Source organism: Antedon bifida, chromosome 4, assembly GCF_963402885.1.
Source record: "Antedon bifida chromosome 4, ecAntBifi1.1, whole genome shotgun sequence".
NCBI lineage: Eukaryota > Metazoa > Echinodermata > Crinoidea > Comatulida > Antedonidae > Antedon > Antedon bifida.
Genome location: NC_136229.1, coordinates 24,863,580 through 24,870,894, shown reverse-complemented (window position 1 = coordinate 24,870,894; position 7,315 = coordinate 24,863,580).

The window sequence follows — 7,315 nt, the reverse complement described above, 5'->3', positions numbered from 1 at the left end:
TAAACAGCAAAATGTGTATAAAATCCTCCTGCATCTCTTTATATGTTTTCAGGTTTTGTTATCAATAGATTTTAATGTTTTTTTGTTTTGTTTTTTGCTTTGTGTTTTTTTAATTAGATACAGTACTCATAAATGTAGATGCAACATCAGAATCAAAGGTGAAATTGACTTGGCCCTCGTTGGTAGCTGACGTCGAACAATGTTCACATTCCCTCCAACTACAGTCAGTGGTGAATCCAGGATTAAAACATCGCGCTTATTGTTTTTTCCTGGGGGTTCTCCGATTCCTGGACCTCGTGCAAAATGGAAAAGGACTTGTCTAGCATCCCTTGTATTTCCATCTACCTGTCTGGCTTCCCAGCAGACTATCAATACAGGCCGCGTCACTCATTATATCTACATTAATATAGTTCTGCTGTAAACCGTAAGTGCTAACAATATTGATTTTATCTTTGTGAATAATACGTTCCGAGTGTAATGCACTTGGTTGACATTACATTTGGCAAGGTGATGTTTTACGTTTTCTGACTTCAGCTGAACAAAATGGGGTTGGGGATTTCGATCCCTCAATATAGGCCTATATTGCAGGGTAAAATAGTAGATCTGTGTGGGTGATGAAGTAACACAAACAACCCATATGGAAGCTTATCATTTATACATTATTAATTGGGTCTGCTGAATTCATTTTGTGCTTTTTAACGATTTGGTGTCAGTGTGTGTAAAGTGTAGGCCTACCTCGCTAAAAGATTCGAAATATAAATCCAATTGTGCTTTGTACCCTCACGGCAAAATTAAGAGAATCGATAGCCTCACAAGGCGCGGCACTTTCTCCAACATTAAATGTGTCCTCTAAATTTGAAAATTATTATGGATACTGGCGCTATATAAATCTGATTGATTGATTGATTGGTGGGTTTCTAAAACCATACTTCTTTGTCAACATTAGCCCTTTAATTAAATAAACTTTTGTAATTTAAATCTTTCACGGAATGTCCTCAACTCATGATTGTATTCGATTTACGGTTGACTTTATTTCGTTCAGTAGTAATTGTCACGAATTACGTAATTGGAGATTTTATTATTTGATTTAAAATCTAGGCCTCACTCATCACTCGGTCTCTCTAGACTGAAATCCGACTTGATAGGCTGTTCACCTTCAGTTTGGATCGACCTAAAGTTCAAACAAACAAATGTTCATTGTACTAGAAAATTAATTGATCTCTATGCAGTGATTCTTGCCAGAATGTATTTCCGATTTGTTTTTGGAACGTTTTCGCAATTAATTCAGTACATAGTTGAAGGCCAATTTGCGTGTTAAAATGTCGCCGAGAGAAACCTTCGGACGACAGGCCTACAAATCATTTCTAAATGGTGTATGTTGTTTTAAGGGCGTGATAGGCCTACGTACTGACTAATATGACGACGTTGACGACATTAATGTCAAACCCTAACCTTTTGGTGGGTTGATAATATTTCTAGTATCATAGGTATATTTTATTAAAACAAGCAGGAAGAGAAAATGCAATAATGGAACACCGCGCGTCCAGAAAATGATGATGCACGTCCGTTTTCGGATGAAACGTTAAGCCGATGTCCCACATAGGCTAAAAAATCACTGACAAATTTCATCCGATAATATATTTATTGGGATAATTAAAGCCCACGGTAATACATTTCACAAGATTGTTTGTTCAAAATAAATTCGATAGGCCTAAACAAGAAACATTTTTTCCTTCACTTCTTTATACTACCTACGCATTTAGGCTAAAAATAAAACATGACTGTTTTTCACAAGCTCTATCTTAGAACTTTCCGAATAAATGCAAAAGATTAAGAAAAGAAACAAAAACTATAAAAAGATGTGTTGCGTTTGGTACCGTATTTCACCAAATCAATACATCTTTATAGATTCATTACCCTAAACGTTTAATTTAAATTTAAAATTCGTGTTCGTGCGTACAACATTCAATACTTATTTATGTTAAATTTCTTTAGCTTCTCAAGTGTGATGGTGAACACGGCGACCACAGGGCCTCATTAACTTGACAGTATATATACTGCATCTAATAAGTGACCTGGATTTATATTTCTGAATGACAGAACAACTGATGTACAGTACTTAAAACCACAAGTATGGCACAGATAAATTGACTTTTTGGGTTTTCATTTCATTCGTTTTTCTTTTTTTGAAATATGAAACTTGACTATAAAATAGGGTCTTTGAGCCTCGCCGCGTAATACTATGAAAACGATACCACTTCAAAATGAATTCGCCAATAAATAGTATACACAGCGGTATTGTTAAGTTCTACAATAGCTAATTCATTCGTGACCAAAGCTGTAATAAACCACACAACAAGTTAGCTTGTCGATAACATATCCTGTTATCAAGTATATAATATACCGGTTACTTATTAAATCTGTGGGTATTGACAAGATATAAAAAACTCGACTGATAAGATAGTTTATTGGCAGATGTCTTGATAGCGGAAGTACTAGCCACATTTATAATAGACCTGGGAAATTGGTGATGAATATGAGCCGAATGCACTAGATTATCGGTACTTATCTGGATGTCTGCAGTATCATAGGACAATTTCGTGATACAGCATCACATGTATCTACAGTAGTAGCCTAATCCTTAATCTAAACTTGCCTGAATCAGGCACTGACATGTGATACATAATGAGATGCTGTTTTACGGAATTTTCCTATGATACTTGGCAAATATTGTACTGTAGTATGAGTTATATCATTGGGGTCGGGTAGGCCTACAAACTGCTCGCCTAAAATAGATTGTACTATTTTAATTGTAACCATTGTTTACTGCATTCGGACAAGCGGACCAGTAGATGATGATTTAAATTTGAAGATTATAATTATTGATTTGATGCTGAAAAGATAATAATGTCATAATGATGAAGAGTCAACACGATAAATGTTATGGTGAAAGGCATTTAATATTAATACTGGACCTCTGTTGTCGATGGTTGTAGCATGGTTGAAGGTTGTAATGGAGGTGGATAAATCATAAACCACCAGAATCCGGAAGACAGCGCATCCGGCGTGACACGTGACCAATGAAATCGACAAAAGTAATTGTTCCTCGATTTTGAACATGGAGCGGGTCATAGAGGAAGAAATGATTTTGAATAAACGAATTATGTATATAGATATTATTGTTGTAATTTTGAAAAAAAAAAAATCAGAGTTAATTATATAGCCTAATGTAGTAGTACGTAGTCAGGTCTCCCAACCGGACTCTCTGAAAACCGGAAACTTTCTCAAAACCAAACTTTTGTTTTTTAAAAATTCCCAGATTCTTTTTTTACCATTAAAAATACCATAATACCAGACATAGTAGGCTAGCCCAAGGCTGTCCGGTATTTGGAAGAGTTGACCATGTATATCATTATTGTTAGTTTTTACGTACACCTACGCTCAGAATTGGATATTTAAACAATTTATTCCATTCACACGGTATAAATAACCTCTAATGGGTAATTTATTTAACAATAATATACAACAGAATATCTATTACGATACACTAATAAACACAGACTCGCTGTGTTAAAATATAACAATTGGAACAATGGGTACAATACGGCGTTAGGTACTCATTGTCAAAGGGGTCTTACATGCCACTATCATTATTAATAATGTGGGTTGTTCTTTTTCTTTAAAGAATTGATGATATGGCAGTGATTGGAAGGTTTATCGTTGTAATTGTGGTTTAGAATAAAAACACGCTTAATCCTTTTCAAGTTTTATTAGCGAAAATATACAGTTATGGTATTAGTCGAGTCTTCCATTTATGAACAGGTGTGTTCTACATACACGCTGTGTGCTGTGTCGGAATCGTGCCCTGTGCTTGCCCGGCGCAACGCAAGAACGTAAAAACATTTGACCAATCACGACCCGAATAGATTATCCGAAATGTCGCTTATTATTGGTCTAAACAAATTCCCCGCGTAAATTCATTGCGTCGCATTATTATTATATTAGTTAGGGAAACTTCATCATTAAAAAAAAAATCAGTAAACCGTGAAAGTAGGCGTAGGTCTTAGGGTTAAGGCCAATTTACACAGACGAGCGGTAACGCCTAGCTTGTCCCGTCCGCGTTGTAAATGGTCATGTTTTTATTACCGTTACCGCTCGTGTGTGTAAATTGGCCTTTAGGTCTATACTTGACGTGTTTCAGAAAGGTTCAGATACAATACATCACTGTAGGCTTATATCAAACAAACTGAATACTTCAAAATTATTCTACTGCAGGTACTTCAGTAATAACTATAATTTACTCTTTATGAAGCTTTTATTGGGTAATCATACACACTATTTATTGTAGTGACTGCATCAAAAAATGCTACATTGAAATAAACTAAAATGACACATTATTGTAGGAAAAATGTTTTAGTTCTGCAGTAACTGCAGTAGAATAATTGTTAAATCCATGGCTCCATACAGTAAACAGTAACTTCCGATTTGGTACATTTTATATCCCCTTGATAAGATAAATCAAACATTGATATCTATTATCATATAAAGTATATTAGCTGTGACAGAAACAGTTGTTTATAATAAAGATACGATTTGTTTAAGTATAAAACACTGTAATTACTTGTTTCATTTCACTTTCCTTCCTATCACAATATCATATAGCTCGTTTAAGAAACAAACTATGGACTTTGTCTCAGACAAGAGGAATCACAGAATTTCAGTTTTACTGTCTCTGTCTGTCTGGCATTGCCATTCTTGCTTGATGATGAATGAATTCGTGACTTTCCTCTCATTAATTTAAGTACCATTACATAAAACACTATCAACAAATGTTCCCACACCCACACGCACATATTCACATACATTGATACAGTATTATATATCGTTGAATTGGCGAAATAAATTTTCAAATATTATGTAGAAAACAAAATTAAGTGCTTTTGGTCAATGTATACTAACACGTGACTGTTCCTCTTTTTGGCTTCAAATAGGCAAATCCTTGTTGTTATCTTCTTTCCTTTCCATCGTATAGCTTGTTTTCCACTAGAGGACATACAGGCTTAATAAACGTCTGTTTCCACTACTCGAGTTTTTCGCGTGAATACAGTCAGCGTTCTGTTGGTTGCACCATGGACCTATTATAGGTCTCCATGGTTTCACGCCGCAAAAAGTAGATGAAAACATGAATGTACATTATTTGCATACACCACTCAAGCGTCGCGACGCATTAGATTCACGCGAATAGGCCCAAATGCCCTCGATAGTCAAAATGGATTCGATATGTCTGTTTTTAAATAAACACAATTCATTTCAATACATAGCCTCTTCATCCATATTATTATACTTTTGAAAAAATGAACAGATCTATTTGCATACACGGACGCTTTGAGCTTGGTTATCACTAGGACACAACGCAATATGAAGTCTCGGGAAACACAAGTAATCTGCCCAATCACGACCCGTTCAATGACGATCCATCGTGTGGCGATTGGTCAGATTACATGAGTTCCATACTACTGGGGAACAAAGTTTTAGAGTCACACGAATGTCCCATGTTTCTATGTGGTCAAAATGAATTCGATTGTTCCCAAGTCCGTTTTCAAATGCACACAATTTATTTCAATACATAACCCTGTTTAAAGTTCCTCTAGTCATCCATATAATCGTATTTCCTTTAAAAGGAACATTGACTTGTTCAGCACCATTGAGCTAATGCTTTAAAATTATAAAACAGACACAAATTAACACAAGAACTATGATAATATTTTGTGTTGGCTTCTATCATATGAACAGAATAATTCTTTGCATTTAATAAATTAATACAATTATTATGATATTCTTAGTAATAAGGCTTATAATGTATTGTTACATTTGGTTTGTTTAGAATCTGATTTGATAAACACTGTCTCATTTTATTATGAAGAATTATAATAACCCAGAGTAATTTTAAAACATTTTTAATGATACCATGGAGCTATAGCTCCATGCTCATACATGCTGTGTATTGCAGTGTCTGCCTCATAAACCTTTACATTAAACAAACTAAAATCATACGTTATTTCAGTAAACAAAATTTAATTATTGCAGTAGGCTGCATGCATTAGAATAATTGTTTTGTGTATTTAGCATTTTAGTTTAAAACAAATTTTAACAAATGACTCATTTAATGATTTACACAATTTAATAACACACACTCAACGGATGCTTGTCAATTTATTGCCAAGCCACAAAACATTTAGTATCCCTATTTTAAGTCTAAAAAGGGCCAATCTGGGAAAAAATTAGAAACAAGTGTTTCTCAACTGATTTGAGTTATATAGGTTCTATATATCCACCAAAAAAAAGTTCCAGCTCATCTGGCCTGGGGAAAGCCGCCATTTTGGATTTTTAAAATGGCCGCCATAAAATACATATTTTTGCTCATATATCAGCTTCCACATCATGTATGGATATGATTTTGGTGGCAAAGTATATGTTTTGAGGGTCAATGAATCCAAATACAGCATTTTGAAGTTTACTGAATGTCTGCCATCTTGTTTTTCAAAATGGCCGCCATAAAATACAGATTTGTACTCATCTCAAATTCTACATCGTGTATCAACGTGATTTTAGTGACAAAGTGTAGTTGTGAGTGTCAAGAAATCGAAAAACAGCATTTTCGTAATTCACTCAATGGCCGCCATTTTGTTTTTCAAAATGGCCGCCATTTGTTTTTCAAAATGGCCACCATAAAAATACAGATTTTTGCTCTTATCTCAGCTTCCACATAATGTATGGAAGTGATTTTGGTGGCAATGTATATATTTTGAGGGTCAAGGATTTCAATTACAGCATTTTTTTAAGTTCATTTAATGGCCACCATTTTGTTTTTCAAAATGGCCGCCATAAAATACAGGTTTTGCTAATTTCGTAGCTCATATAAATAATGAAGACATGATTTTGATAACTAAGTCTATGTCTTGATTGTTACAGAATAAAAAATCAGCATTCTAAAATACAGAGTCGCCGAAAGTGATCAGATCTTCTTATTCCATTTAGGACCAAATTCATAGTTGAAGGCTACTGCTCCACTGGCTTTAGAGATGTTGCTTTTTTTTGCATACAGTTTGTTAAATACAGTAATAGTTTTAAAATTCCCAATCAAACTGGCACAACCGGGGGCACAACATATAATAATAACAACATTTATGTACAATCCCCTTTGTCTAGTCTCCGAGATCTATCGCTATCACAATCCTCATTATTACTATGTCAACGTCGTGAGTTAATCACAAGATCAAGTTCCATACTGATTACGACCAAAGAGGTACACAAG